The sequence below is a fragment of the Leucopleurus acutus genome (assembly GCF_964270905.1).
Source record: "Leucopleurus acutus genome assembly, chromosome: 5".
In the NCBI taxonomy this organism is placed as follows: domain Eukaryota; kingdom Metazoa; phylum Chordata; class Mammalia; order Artiodactyla; family Delphinidae; genus Leucopleurus; species Leucopleurus acutus.
The window spans coordinates 72,895,740-72,912,590 of NC_139147.1; the positions used below are offsets into that span (position 1 = coordinate 72,895,740).

The following is a 16,851-nucleotide window of genomic DNA, read 5'->3' on the forward strand; positions in this document are numbered from 1 at the left end:
CTGAGTTTTTATTCCAACACGCTTGTTGACAGAATTTCTAAATTAGAGCAGGATTTCCTCTGTTCACTGCTATATCCCCAGACACAGATGCTCAATAAATAATTACTGAATGAAATGAGGAGAGAATGCATGAATCAATAAATGAGTCAATCAATTAATGACTATGATTTTCAATTAATGACTGATTTTCTTTGTAAAAATTATAAAAGACATATATCCTCTTCTAACTTCCTGAAATAATTCCACTGTTTCAATGTTATATAATCAAACAAGTGGCGTTTGTCTTAAAGTGAAATATTCTTTCAAAACTTGTCAAGTTTTCCATTCCTAACAATTGTGTAAAATAAAATTTCATCTATATATAAACAATACATTCTTAAAGGAACATAAGAAAAACTACATTCAAAAGTAATAGATTTTCAAATAAAGAAATTAAAAGGCTAATTATTAATACAGCACCATAGTTCTAAATGGATATGAGGGAAAACAAATAAGCAACTATTTCTAGTTGTAGAGTTATTATGGGCCCAGTGCTATCAACAAACTGTTACTAGAAACTATTTACTGGTACATGAAATAATTATTTACTTTAAACATTCACTTTATGGAAGGAATTTAATACAGCATACTGAAAGACTGAGGAATTAACTTAAGTCTGGAGTTACCGAAGAATACCTTTTCTCCCTTGAAGAAACCATGCAGTCAATAAAAAAGGATTCCAGGGAATTTCCTGGTGGTCCAGTGGTTAGCACTCTATGCTCTCACTGCTGAGGGCCTGGGTTCGATCCCTGGTGGGGGAACTAAGATCCCACAAGCAGCATGGCAAGGCCAAAAAAAAAAGGATTCCAAAACAGAACAGTACACTAAAGATATTGGTTTAATGTCAAAGTTTGGCAACAAAGCCAAGAAAAATGTATATTCAATCTTAGAAAAAAGAGAAGATATTAGAGGAAGCTTGTGCTTTAACATAAGGCATTTAACATTACTGTTAAAAATTATTCTTTGGGCTTCCCTGGTGGTGCAGTGGTTGAGAGTCCGCCTGCCGATGCAGTGGACACGGGTTCCTGCCCCTGTCCAGGAAGATCCCACATGCCGCGGAGTGGCTGGGCCCATGAGCCATGGCCGCTGAGCCTGCGCGTCCGGAGCCTGTGCTCCGCAACGGGAGAGGCCACAACAGTGAGAGGCCCAAGTACAGCAAAAAAAAAAAAAAAAAAAAAAAAAAATTATTCTTATCCAATTAGAATGAATGGTCTGCTATTAGTCATTATCCCTTAAGTATTTCTCAATTTGTAATCTATTTTGAAACTGTATTCTTAAATAAGAATATTTTAAGTCACCTATTAATGTTTAGTAAACTGGTTTGAAAGAAGCCTTAGCTACTATATACCATAACCTAAGGCTAAAGGGGCATGCTCCTTATACTTCAGCACGTACAGAACTAATCCAAAGGTAGGTTTTTGCAAGTTTGCTTTTGCTTCTGAAGGTTGTGGTAAAGAAGTGAAAGAAGTCAAGAGAGCTCCAATTGGACTTTTCTACTTTATTTTCACTAAATGGACATACCACTTGATCAGCAACATCTACTAGCATGTCTGCAATCACTCACATTTCAGGGAAAAAATACTCCACTTATACATTAAGTCAGACTCTTAGGTTACTTCACCTAATACTACAATGTTTTCTTTGCTTTTCTCTAATATAGAGGCTATAAAGCTAAATACTAGGTTTCCTACTTTCCCTTACTACTATGACATATGACAGTCTGTATGACACAGTTCTAATCAGGGAAATATAAGCAGATGCCTTCTAGCTTTATAAACCACACTGCTTCCCCCTTTCTACTTCTTTCTCTTTTTAGGGGCTACAGATCCAACAGTCACCTTTTCAATGAGGCAAAGGCCGAGATGTCAGCAGCTATAGCAGCTGCATACTTCCAAGTTGATTATAATTATGAAAAAAATAAAGGTCCACTTGTTTCAAGCCATTTTCAGCTTAGTATTTAATTATGTGCAAACACAATCTTTAAGCATGAGTGAACTAAGTGAAGTAAATGGGCCATACTGGTCAAATCTATGCTGTAAGACTTCTTCCCTCCAGGGAAGGGTGCGGTGGGAGGTGGTGAGAAGGGGAAGGCAATTATATAACAGTAAGGCAGTGCTTCTCAAACTTTACCACCAAATGTCTTCTAACGGCAAAAAAAGAAAACCAAAAAACAAATCATCACTTCAAGGATAGGAGAAGATATAGCAAGGAATCCTAGCTATACATATAATATTTCTTAAAAGCCTTACCTTTTATGTTATGTGAACTCCACATATACAATTACACCTATACAAATTATCCATACAAATTATCCATTAACCTACTCAAACAATTTATCACAAGTTTCAATATGAAAATATTTTAAAGTCTCTTTTTATTTAAAAATACATTCAAGAAAAACTGATTATATATACACTTTTTGATCTCCATTAACACATCATGTTTGTTCCTGAAGCTACCTGTATTCTAGGCCAAGAACCATAGCTGTAAGGGAACTGCATCTCTTCTGATAAAATAGAACCACCAAAGCTTAGCATCTTGGGATATCTTCCTGTGAGAAGACACTGACAAGAACATTCCTGACTTTTTACTGGCTGTGTTGAGTTCTCTCTGGGATTCTCACTTTAATAACTGCTGCCACCAAATACAATTTAATGTTCTATTACAAAAAGCTTTATAATGGCTTCCCTTAGGGACAGCTGGTAAAAGCAAGAACTTATAAGAGCTTCTACTCTTGTAAGTATATTACAGAAGAGTAAAAAAAAGGTAATTTCTCCTTTACAAAATACAAGTTTTGATCTTATTAACACAGCTAATTTCCTCCCAAGGAATCTTAGGCTCTGGTCTTATTGCATCTACTATTTTGAAATAGCTAATTCTAATCTAGAGTGGGCACACCCTGGCACAATAAATCTGCTCAGTCTGTTAACATCCAGCCCTAAGGAAATGTACCCTAGACAGCTTTGTAACCTAGATTAGGAATCTGAGTACTCTCTGCATTTGCTCTACATTCTCCAGGGTCTTTACTCTGAGTTCTAATACTAGAGATGAAAGATAACCAAGCCTCTTTCTGGAGACTGACATTAGAAAGTAACTTACCTTTTGGTGATACTACTCCACCTACCTACCTACCAACCTAACTACCCACACACAGACGCTTTAACAGTTGACTCCTTCCTCATGATAACCAATTACTGTAATTGTCTTGGGTGGTTGTCTCATAAAGACTCATACAGTCAGAGGTACGCTCCCATCACACAGAAATCTGACTTTTAAAAAAATATTTCATTTCCAACAAAAAAGGTGGGGCTTTTATTACTTTTCAAAAGTTCACAGCCATAAATGAAAATACTAAGTTTATTTTAAAATATGATTTCGAATTTACATGCGTAGCTTACTTGCTATTTACCTATAAACTAAGTAAGCAAACAATAATTGATATTAAAAGTACTAGCAGTATTAGAAAATAAAGCTCATGCTCACGTACAGTACTGGTATTATGCTTATACACTGGAAAGGAAGGTCTGTTTATCCTTATCACTGCAAGCTATTTTTAATATGTATTAACCAAAAGTTGCAGGGTAATTTCACCTTTTATTAGTATTTTCCCCTGTCCTCCCCAAAAGTGCTCTGCTTTGATTGCATATTAAAATTTTAAATCCAAATTTAGTTGTATTTAGATACAATGCTTTAAATGATGAATTCTGAATATATAAAAATACATTAATGAAACATGCAGCTAGGACACTTGCAGTCTTAGAAACTTTATTTCTGTACTCAGGTATTCCTCCATTTTTCAAAGTTCACTTTAGGCCCCTTCGCTTTTATGAAGACCTACATTATTACCTGTTTTTCCTAACTGAAAGAAATCCGAAGAAGATTTTGGTTTTTATGAACAAAGGCAAAAAGCGAAAATAGTGTTCATCACTTGTTTTGCATCTCGCAAGCAGGGAGAGCGGCACCGCCAAGCTCCTTCCCTGGGAACTACAAGTCAAGCTGCCACAGCTTTGAACTGTGTCTGTGAGTATCTGTGCTTTATCTCAATTTATTTCCTACATCCATTTAGTAAGATATGTCCTAAGGTAATTGCTTCCTTTGGCTTTCAGAAGGGTTTCATAGGAACGCTCTACTTTTGGATAGTGGGGGTAACCTGTACAGTCTTTTATCAATGCTATCTGCTGTATAATTCAAACAATTTCGAAAAAAGGCTTGAAAAATTCTATCCACAAAAGTTTAAGCAAAGAAAAAACATTCTTTTTTACTATACAAATTATCTAATGATTTCCTAAGTAGGTAAGTATAATGAATTAGATGTCCTTTTAACTATCTTAAATCGCCAAGTATGAGCACAGCAAGACATTCTCAGTAAAATATTTTCTCAATTTTCCCACCAGGGGGCAAACAAGAACCTCAAGTGGTATTCTGTGAACCACAGGATGAAAGTGGTTTAAGGGGTGGTGGGGGTGCTGGGGGTAGAGGTGAAGTTCACAGACATTATTAAACTAATTATGAGCAATGGTATACCACCTTCTTAAAACTGATTCTGTGATAAGGACAGCATTCTTAAAACATCTTATAATACCTCATAAGGTATTTAATTTGCCTAAATACAAAAGAAGGAAAAATTTTAGTATGGTTGACTTTGTAAAAATATTATTTAAAAAATTCAAAACCCTTCTCCTAAGACATCCTGTTGCGCATACTGTGTGAAAAAAGCAGGCTTGACACTCAGGGAAAAACAAAAATGTAGCCTGAGCTATTTAAACCATGCGTATGAATTTCACACTGGTTCAGTTTAATGACCAATACAAATCTTAAACTCTTTAAAAACCTGTTCCCATAAGCAGCATATTTTTCTTGCACAATCTTTCCATGTTAAATGTTTCTGAAAATTTCTGAAATATCATTAGGAAAATAAGATTTCTCTGACATTGCAAAGAGTTTAAAGTGGGGAGAAATAAAAGCCTTAGGGGACCAGAAAAGCAATATATTCTCAAATAAATGGATGAAAAACATTCTCAGTATAATTTTTTTAGTCAATTAGCAACTTGGACACCTCTTCACATCATCAGTTGGGAAGTTTCAGTCCTACAAAAACTAAGAAAAAGGTTTCATTCAAAAACCATACTTCAGAATAAGTAATTATTCCCCAAATACTATATTCATTAGAAAGCTCTTCCTGCTTTCAACTTGGTTTTAAATCATACGCTATTTTCTTATTACAGAAATCGGTAAAAATACATCGGTTCCTTATGCCATTTAATATAAAGAAACCATTAATCTTTAAGGCAAACTTTACATTTATTTTCTTTCTACATATACATCATATCACAAATTAACATAACCACTGGTTATGTTAATAGGGTACAGGTAGGGTCATGTTTCTTTTGTTGTTTGTATTGTTTAAAAGCTTTTTTCCCCCCTACACAATCTTAATACCAACCAACATTTGATTTAGTACCAAAATTACAAAGCCTGTGACGTTAAACACAAAACCTGCCACCAATAATTTCTTCCAACAAATGATACTAGAAGGCATTTCCAGTCCTCCACATCAACGTTGTTTCCTGTATATTTAATTTTCCACAGTAGCAAAACATAAAAACCAAGTCAATAATTAATCTTCATTAATGGATAATGACAACACTTTACATACAGCCTGTATGAAAACTGTCAAAAAACAATTTTTCCATTACACTTTCACTGTACACAAACCAATTCTTTACTTGTATCAGATACACAAAAAGGACAGGGAATTATATACCATGAATTAAAGTCAATTGAACCATCTAATCTGAATTATAATTATTTCTTTGCTGAAATACTACTGGATTTTAAAACTAAGCTTTTTTAGAAGTATTCAAACCCACCTTACACCCAAACAGTAAGGATACTGTGCTGTTGGTGCATGCTACTTTACAGTGGCATGACATCGGAGAAAAGCAATCCAAGTTTTTAATGCCAGGAGACATTTTTTCAGACCCTGAACACTTCAATCGATCCAAGACTGAAATTCCAGAAAAATGCCTTGGTACATGTTGCTTGCTGACTGTCTTGAACATGTAATACAGACCCAAAGCACTCTTTTAAAAAATTTATATGAGAATGTTGCATTCTTCGGCTATTTCCACCCCCACAGCAGAGATCAGGTTGGCATAATACGAATGGAATTAAGATGTTGTTTCTTTTTCCTATATAATAAAACTTTCAAATTCCCAGAATGAAACTACTCATTCAGCACCACTTTGTAAGAGCCCAAAGCCTTCTAATATCTTTAAAATTTAATCCAGGATTGCATTCATCCCAGAAGCTCCACCCGCTGCAATGTATAAGCATTGCTACCTCCTCCATGAGAATGAGATACAACAGGTGTAGAACCACTATGCTGAAAAATATATGCTGGCTACTTTGGGGGAGAGGCAAGAGGTTGCAGCAAGGGACTCATTACGTAGTTCGACAGATGAGCCCAGAACATATTGGGTATGATGCATTCTTACAACAACACTAAACATTCTATGCTAATTTACAATATAGTTTAATGTAAAAAGAGTGCCTCAATCACATATTTTGTGCCTTGATTCCTCGCTACACCATTCAATAAACAAAAAAGTCAATTATCTGGTAAAATTAAAGAGAATAGGAACAGAATTAAACTCTGACATTGAAAAAGTTCAGTGAGATGTAAATATTTTTAATACATCAAAATAACTTACATTTTTGGGAAATGTAATTGAACCAATTTTGATGTATATCCAAACCATGTAGAAGGTTTAAAAGCAAAAAGTCAAGCAATTTATTTCACTGATAGATAGATCACTGATTTATTCACTCTTCCAAAGATTATTTTCTATGCTTTGGCTTTTTTTTTTTTTTTTTTTTGCTGTACGCGGGCCTCTCACTGTTGTGGCCTCTCCCGTTGCGGAGCACAGACCCCGGACGCACAGGCTCAGCGGCCATGGCTCACAGGCCCAGCCGCTCCGCAGCACATGGGATCTTCCCGGACCAGGTCACAAACCCGTGGTCCCCTGCATTGGCAGGCGGACTCTCAACCACTGCGCCACCAGGGAAGCCCAAGCAATATATTTTTGATTAAAATTTATGACACTTAAAACTGCAGAGAGAATGTGAGGAATGTGAATTTGGGTCTTTACATGCAAAACGTAATTCTGACTGTTTTGAAAGTGAGTAAATCTGACAGATAAGCACTGAAGTATCTTGGGATTTTTTTGTTTGTTTGCTTTTAATGACACTGTTTAATAAATCAGTATCAGAAATACATTCTACAAATACTGATTTTCAAACTGCTTAAGGAACAAGATATTAGTAATAATAACAATAATAGTGGCATCACTGTTAGTAATAGCAGTTATTATTTAATAATTATCTACTACTTGTCAGGCATTGGGCAAAGTGCTTTACATGTGTAAGAAATATTAGTGTAAGAGGGCTTCCCTGGTGGCGCAGTGGTTGAGAGTCTGCCTGCCGATGCAGGGGACACGGGTTCGTGCCCCAGTCTGGGAAGATCCCACATGCTGTGGAGTGGCTGGGTCCGTGAGCCATGGCCGCTGAGCCTGCGCATCCGGAGAGCTGTGCTCCACAACGGCAGAGGCCACAACAGTGAGAGGCCCGCGTACCGAAAAAAAAAAAAAAAAAATTAGTGTAAGAAAAATTACCAAAAACTTAGAAAAAAGGGAAAAATTAGGCAGTATATTCTTACAATGTTATATGGGTACAAAGGCCACTTAAGATTATCTAGGGCGATGGTTCTCAACCAGACACAATTTTGCCCCCCAGGGAACATCTGACAATGTCTTGGAGACATTTTTGTTGCTACACTGGAGGAGGGAGGGTCTACAGACATCTAGTAAGGAGGAGTCAGGGATGCTACTAAAAGTCCTACGATGCACAAGACAACACCCCACCACAAAGAATTATCTAGCCCTAAATGTCAATAATGCTGAGGTTAAAAAAATCCTGATTTAGCGGAATGTACTTCAACTCACTACTTGCTATTGATTAAAAAATCCCAGATTTAGTGAAGTTATATGTTTACCTATAAATTTTTATCCAGTAGAGAAGTAAATAATTTCTGCCCAGTTGAAAAGGTGACTACAAAGATTAAGTTTATGGTCTTGTTGGATATTAACCAGTTTCTATCTAACTCAGCAATCCTGTGTTAACACTGCCTATAAATAGCTAGATTCACAAATGCACTCTAGACTGGATTACCATCTTACTGGTTCCCGCATTTAATAAGTGGAATAAAAACTGTGATACGTGTTCATTCTCTGTTTGCTTAGTAGTAACTTCCCTTTTTTGAAAAGCATACTTTAACACAAGTATTTAGCTTATTTAATCCAAAAACTTCATGAGGTAAAAAATTACAATGTCTATGTGGTAAATGAGGAACCCAAGGCTTGGAGAGGTTAAAAAATTAATCCAACTTGTCATATAGCTAGTAGAAAAGAGAATCATGTTTGACTCCAAAGCCCTTTCCAACAATCAGGAAATGTAACTAATGGATATTTAGTGAGTCAACTTTGAAATTCAAAGTCCTTACTACTCTTTCTAGCTACTAGAATGACAAATTAATATTATAAGGCAAGCTTCAAAACACTGTTATCAATTACTTATCTGTGTAAGGTGGCATTTTCTCAATACTGTACAACAAAATTAGAAAAAAAAATATGTTGAGTCTAATAATATTGAAATGTTTTATATTATCAAAACTGCTCGGGCTTCCCTGGTGGCGCAGTGGTTGAGAGTCCGCCTGCCGATGCAGGGGACACAGGTTCGTGCCCCAGTCCGGGAAGATCCCACGTGCCATGGAGTGGCTGGGCCCGTGAGCCATGGCCGCTGAGCTTGTGCGTCCGGAGCCTGCGCTCCGGAACGGGAGAGGCCACAACAGTGAGAGGCCCGCGTACCGCAAAAAAAAAAAAAACCAAACTGCTTACTGTTCACATTTATAATAAAATAAGCAAATGTTTTATAAATCTGAACTTATAAGCAAATATGTGGTAATGAATACTACCTGTATTACATATTACAGTTCCATGTATAAGATTTCACTTCCACTTAAAATCTTATAAAAAGGGGTGAGGGGTTAAAATACAAGAGGAATATCCAACCAAACTTTTAAACCTATCACATTAACAAGAGATCAGGGTTTAATACTGTGGAAAAATTACTTAGTAATAAAAATGATCCATCATATATAAACTGTGGTTACTAAAAAATGCTGAATTTTTTATTAAGTTAGTATCATACAGCTAGGGTGAGCTAACAAATTTTTCTTCTTAAGTCCTTAAGAAGAAGCTAAATTTGGAGACCAGCAGCCCTTAAAAATGAGCAGGGTTTTGCATTTTTTTTCAGACCCCTTGATGAAACTGACATGTCCCTGTCCCCTAATCCACTCACGTTGAAAACATTACAACAGAGCTATCAATAGATACTTGAATTCAGTACTGAGAACTTACTACCTTCTATTTTTTTAAATAAAACAATTATAATTCCTGCAAAGATATGTTACACCTAAAGACCAGAAATTTAAATCTTAAAGAATATCTGAATTTAGTTTTCACACTTGCCAAAAAAAACAGTAAGACTGCTAAGTAATATCTGCTAATAAGATACAGCACTCGGGGCTTCCCTGGTGGCACAGTAGTTGAGAATCTGCCTGCTAATGCAGGGGACACGGGTTCGAGCCCTGGCCTGGGAGGATCCCACATGCCACGGAGCAACTAGGCCCGTGAGCCACAACTACTGAGCCTGCACGTCTGGAGCCTGTGCTCCGCAATACGAGAGGCCGCAATAGTAAGAGGCCCACGCACCGTGATGAAGAGTGGCCCCCCGCTTGCCGCAACTAGAGAAAGCCCTCGCACAGAAACAAAGACCCAACACAGCAAAAATAAAATAAATTAATTAATAAAGTTATATAAAAAAAAAACATACAACACTATTTGCCAGGACTCTTCCAGTTGCTTTATAATAGTAATTAATTTAATAATTTTAATGGTAAATTTAGGTAAATAAGTTATAGATTATAACTAACTGATGTAACATCCGAGTTTCCATGGTAATGATTCAATGCAGAATTAACATTTACTGATCATTTCAACATTAGAAACTACACCAAACAGAAGCTCCTAATAATTCTTACAATGAAGAAAATGCAGTTAGATCACAACACTGCAAGAAGGCCATATGGAATTCAAATGGTTAATGGAGTTAGAGAAACACTATTTTTCTTAAGTCACATGAATGAAGAATTAATGTTAGGGTTTTGCTTATTTGCTTTCTTTTTTAAACAGTAAGAATACAGCAATAACATCATATACCTATGAATTTGCTATCAACTTTTCCAGCAAAGAGTAGCCCAAGATAACATGCACATTTCTGTTTTAAGTAGACTTAAAAAGCTGACTGAGCAAAGGTACCATAAAACTGATTAAATAGGTGGCCACGATGGTGGATTAGAAAGATCCTAAGCTCATCTCCCCGCATGCGCACACCAAAATTACAATTATTTACAGAGAAACTATTGGTGAGAATGACCCGAAGGCTAGCAGAAAAGACTTTCCACAACTAAAGATATAAAGAAAGAAGTACAAGATGGGTAAGAGGGGTGGAAATGCAATATAGTCAAGTTCCACACCTCTGGGTAGGCAACTCACAAACAGGACGATAATCACAACTACAGAGGTTCTTCCCAAGAAGCAAAGCCCTGCATCAGGATCCAAAGTCTCAGGAATCTGTGCTGGGAAGATGAGTACCCAGAATGTCTAGCTTTGAAGGCCAGTGGGGCTTGTGTATGGAAGAGCAGGAGGGCTGTAGGAAACAGACTCTGCTCTTCAAAGGCACACACAAAATCTCAGTGCTTTGTGACCCAGCACAGAAGCAGTCATTTGAGAGGAACCTGGGTCAGGCCCACTTACTGATCTTGGAGAAGCCTCCCAGAGAGGCAGCAGGGACTCCCCATGGGGATACTGGTGGCAGCCATTTTGGGAGCTGGTTCTACCACTAGGACACTGATGCTGGCAAGCACCATTCTGAAGTCCTCCCTCTAACTATTGGTGCTGGAAACCAGCTTTGACAACCTGTGGGCTGGCCCCAGCCCCAGGCTCACTCAGGCCCCCCAGCAAGTCACTCAAGAACCAGCACCACCCACCAGCAGGCTGGGAGCAGCTCCAGGACTTTCAAGGCACCAGCCCTGCCCACAAGTGGGCCAGCACCAGCATAGGGATCCAGGTACCCTCAGCCAGCTGCCATGGGAGCTGCCAACACTCACCAGCTGACCAGGAACAGCACTCCCTGGCAGTGTAGCTACTGCATCAGTACTCAGCCTTGCCCAGGCCCTGCATGAGGTAGGGCCTGGTAATGAACCTACCTAATACATACAAGTAAACATGGAGAATTAAGCAAAGTGTAGTGACAAAAGAATATGTTCCAAATGAGGGAACATGATAAAACCCTAGAGGAACTAAGCAAAGAAGAGATAAGCAATCTATCCAATAAAGAGTTCAAAGAGTGATCATGAAGATCTCAACAAACTCAGAAGAATGGATGAACACAGTGAGAAGTTTAACAAGAGTTAGAAAATACAAAGAAGAACCAGAGCTGAAGAATATAATAACTGAAATAGAAAATACACTGGAAGGAATCAACAGCAGATTAGATGATACAGAGGAACAGATCAGTGACAATGTAAGACAGTGAAATGGAAATCACCCAAGCCAAACAGAAAAAAGGAAGAATTTTTAAAAAGGAGGACAGTTTAAGAGACCTTGGGAAAATTTCAAGCAAACATTCAAATTACAGGGGTTCCATAAGAGAAAAGAGTAAGAAAAGGGCGGAGAACTTATTTGAAAAGATAATAGCTGAAAAATTCCCTAACCCATGAAAGGAAACAGACATCTAGGTCTAGGAAGCACAGAAAGTCCCAAACAAGATCAACCCAAAGAGGTCCACACCAAAGCACACTGTAATTACAATGGCAAAAATTAAAGATAAAGAGAGAATATTAAAAGCATCAAGGGAAAAGTAACTAGTTACATTCAAAAGAATTTCCATAAGGCTGTCAGCCAACTTTTCAACAGAAACTCTGCAGGCCATAAGGGAGTGGCATGATATATTATAAATGATGAAAGGAAAACACCTACAATCAACAATACTCTACTCAGCAACGCTATTGTTTAGGTTTGAAAGAGAGAGTTTTACAGACAAGGATAAGCTAAAAGAGCTCAGTACCATTAAACCAGCTTTAAAAGAAATGTTAAAGGGACTTCTCTAAGTGGAAAAGAAAAAGCCACAACTAGAAATATGAAACCTACGAAAGGAAAAATCTCATTGGTAAAGGCAAGCATACAGTAAAGGTAGTAGATTAACCACTTAAAATCACCTATATCCACAATAAGTAGTTAAGGGATACACAAAACAAAGAGATGTAAAATATGTCAAAAACATTAAATGTGGGTGGGAAGGAGTAAAAATGCAGGGCTGTTAAAATGCATTCGAACTTAAGTGACCATCATCTTAAGAAACTGTATATATAAACCTCACAGTAACCACAAACCAAAAATCTGTAGTAGTGCCCACACACAAGAGAAAGAAATCCAAACATAACACTAAAGATAGGGATCAAATCACAAGGGAAGAAAGGAAAAGAACAAAGGAACAAAGTGCAAAACAACCCCCAATTAACAAAATGACAATAAGTACATACCTATCAATAATTACCTTAAATGTAAATGGACTAAATGCTCCAATCATAAGACAGAGTGGCTGAAAGGATACAAAAACAAGACCAATATATATGCTTCCCACAAGAGGTTCACTTCAGATCTAAAGACACACACAGAGGGAAAGTGAAGAAATGGAAAAGGGAATTCCATGCAAATGGAAATGAAAAGAAAGCTGGAACAGCAATACTTATATTAAACAAAATGGACTTTAAAACAAAGATTGTAACAAGAGACAAAGAAGAGAATTAAGAAGAGAAAAAAAAGAGCATTAGGTAATGATAATCTTCCCACAAGAAGATATAACAATTGTAACATACATGCACATAATAAAGAAGCACCTAAATACAGAAAGCAAGTATTAACAAACATAAAGAAAGAAATTGACAGTAACACAATAGTAGTAGGGGTTTTTACCACCCCACTTACATCAATGGACAGATCATCCAGACAGAAAATCAATAAGGCAACACTGACTGGCCTTCACACATTAAATCAGGTGAACTTAATAGATATATAAAGAACATTCAACCCCAAAGCAGCAGAATACACATCCTTGGAACATTCTTCAGCATAGATCACATGCCAGGCCACAAAACAAGTCTCAATAAACTTAAGAAGACTGAAATAATACCAAGGATCTTTTCCAGCCACAGTGCTATGAGATTAGAAATCAACTATAAGAAAAAGAACTGCAAAACACACTAACATGTGGAAGCTAAAAATATGCTACTAGGGCTTCCCTGGTGGCGCAGTGGTTGAGAGTCCGCCTGCCGATGCAGGGGACGCAGGTTCATGCCCCGGTCCGGGAGGATCCCACATGCCGCAGAGCGGCTGGGCCCGTGAGCCATGGCCGCTGAGCCTGCGCATCCGGAGCCTGTGCTCTGCGGTGGGAGAGGCCACAGCAGTGAGAGGCCCGTGTACTGCAAAAAAAAAAAAAAAAAAAAAAAAAAGCTACTAAACAACCAACTGGTCACTGAAGAAATCAAGGAGGAAATAAAAATCCTGGAGACAAATGAAAATAGGAACACAACAATCCAAAATCTATGGGACACAACAAAAGCAGTTCTAAGAGGGAAGTTTATAGTGATACAAGCCTACCTCAGGAAACAAGAAAACCTCAAACAACCTATTCTTACATGTAAAAAAAAAAAAAAAAGACCAAAATTAGTAGAAGGAAACAAATAATAAAGATTACAGCAGAAATAAATGAAGTAGACACTAAAAAAAAAAAAAAGAGAAGATAAAGAAACTAAAAGCTGGCTCTTTGAAAAAATACACAAAATAGATAAACCTTAAGCCAGATTCATCAAGAGAGGATCCAAATAAATAAAATCAGAAATGAAAAGTTACAGTCAACACCACAGAAATATAAAGGATCATAAGAGACTACTATATTGGCATATTTTATATGTCAACAAAATGGACAACCTAGAAGAAATGATAAATTCACAGAAATGAACAATCTCCAAGACTGAATGAGGAAAAAATAGATTATATGAACAGAATAATTACCAGTAATGAAACTGAATCAGTAATTTAAAAAAACCCAACAAACAAAAGTACAGGACCAGAGAGCTCACACATGAATTCTCCCAAATATTTACAGAGGAATTAATGCCTCCCCTTCTCAAACTATTCCAAAAAATTGAAGACAAAGAAATGCTTCTGAACTCATTCTACGTGGCCAGCACCACCCTAACACCAAAACCAGGCAAAGACACAACAAAAAAAGAAAATTACAGGCCAATATCACTGATGAACATAGATACAAAACCCTCAACAAAATGTTAACTGAATTCAACATACATTAAAAGAATCATATATGATCAAGTGAGACTTATCCCAGAAAGGCAAGTACAGTTCAATATCTGCAAATCAGTCAATGTGATACACCACATTAACAAACTGAAGAATAAATTCATATGATCATCTCAATAGATACAGAGAATGCTTCTGACAAAATTTAACATCCATTTATGACAAAAACTCTCAACAAAGTGAGTACAGAGGTAACCATCGCAACATGATAAAGGCTATATATGACAAGCCCATATGTAACATCATAATCAATGGCAAAAAGCTTTTCCTCTAAGATTGGGAACAAGACAAAAATGCCCACTCTTGCCACTTTTACCTAAGCCATAGCAATCAGACAATAAAAAAGAAATAAAAGGAATCCAAAGTGGAAAGGAAGAAGTAAAATTGTCCAAATTGGAAAGGAAGAAGTAAAACTGTAACTGTTTGCAGATATACACCACCAAAAAAACTACTAGAGCTCATCAATGAATTTGGTAAAGTTTGAGGATACAAAATTAATATACAGACATCTGTTGTGTTTCTATATAACAATGAACTATCAGAAACAGAAATTAAGAAAACAATCCAGCTTACAATCACATCAAAAAGAATAAAATATCTAGTAATAAATCTAACTAAGGATGCAAAAGACCTGTACTTGGAAAACTGTAACACACTGATGAAAGAAACTGAAGATGTCACAAAGAGATGGAAAGATATACCATGCTCATGGCCTGAAGAATTAATATTGTTAAAAGGACCATACTTCCCAAGGCAATCTACAAATTCAATGCAATCCCTATCAAAATGCCATTTTTCAAAGAACTAGAATAATTTGAAAATTTTTATAGAAATATAAAAGACCCAAATAACCAAAGCCATCTTAAGAACAAAGGACAAATGTGGAGACGTCACACTCCCTGATTTCAAACTATACGACAAAGCTACAGTAATCAAAACAGTATGGTACTGGCACAAAAACAGACACAACAATCAATCAAACAGAATAGCGAGCCCAGAAATTATCCCACACTTATATGGTCAATACAACTATGACAAAGGAGGCAAGAATATACAGTGGGGAAGACACCCTTTTCAATAAATGGTGTTGGGGAAACTGGAAGCTACTCACAAAAGAATCAAACTGGTCTACATTCTCACATCTTATACAAAATAAACTCAAAATGGATTGACGACTTAGACATTAAGACCTGAAACCATGAAGGCCCTAGAAGAAACCATAGGCAGTACACTCTCTGACGTCAGTCTCAGCAATATTTTTTTTGGATATGTCTCCTCAAGCAAGGGAAACAGAAGCAAAAATAAACAAATGGGACTACACCAAACTAAAAAGCTTTTGCAGAGCAAAGGAAACCAGCAACAAAACTAAAAGGCCATCTACTGAATGGGAGAAGATATTTGCAAATGATATATTCAATAATGGGTTAATATCCAAAATACACAAAAAATTCATATAACTCAACTTCAAAAAAACAAGCAACCTGATTAAAAAAGGGTAGAGAACTGGAAGAGACATTTTTCAAGGGAAGACACACAGATGGCCAACAAATACATGGAAAGATTCTCTACAACAGGGAAATGTAAATCAAAACCACAATGAGTTATTACCTCACACCTGTAAAAATAGCTATTATTAAAAAGACAACGAACAAGTGTTGTCAAGGATGCAAAGAAAAGAGAACCCTCATACACTGCTGGTGGGGATGTAAATTGGTGCAGCCACTCCAGAAAACAGTATGGAGATGTCTCAAAAAATTAAAAACACAGCTACCATACAATCCAGCAATTCCATTTCTGGGTATTCTTCCAAAGAAAACAAAAACACTAATTTGAAAAGATATATGTGCTGCTACATTCATCATCACAGCATTATTCACAATAGCCAAGATATGGAAGTCACTTAAGTGCCCACTGACAGATGAATGGATACAGGTAGGTAGGTGTGTGTGTGTGTGTGTGTGTGTGTGTGTGTGTGTGTGTGTGAGAGAGAGAGAGAGAAAGAGAGGGAGGGAGAGGGAGATAGATGGAATATTACTCAGCCATAAAAAAAGAATGAAATCTTGCCATTTGAAACAAGATGGATAGAACTAGAGAGGATTATGTTAGGTGATATAAGGCAGACAGAGAAAGACAAATACCATACAATTTCATTTATATGTGAAATGTAAAAAACAAATGAACAAACATAATAGAAACAGACTCATCGATACAGAGAACAAACAAGTGGTTGCCAGGGGGAGGCTGCAGGGGGGAA

At 36.9% G+C, this 16,851-nt stretch overlaps 1 protein-coding gene across 10 annotated transcripts in view; it reads right to left on the reverse strand.

Annotated features, from left to right (window-relative positions):
- Positions 1-16,851, reverse strand: part of DLG1 (discs large MAGUK scaffold protein 1) — a 287,859-nt gene that overhangs the window by 209,945 nt on the left and 61,063 nt on the right. The gene's annotated exons all lie outside the window — the stretch shown is intronic.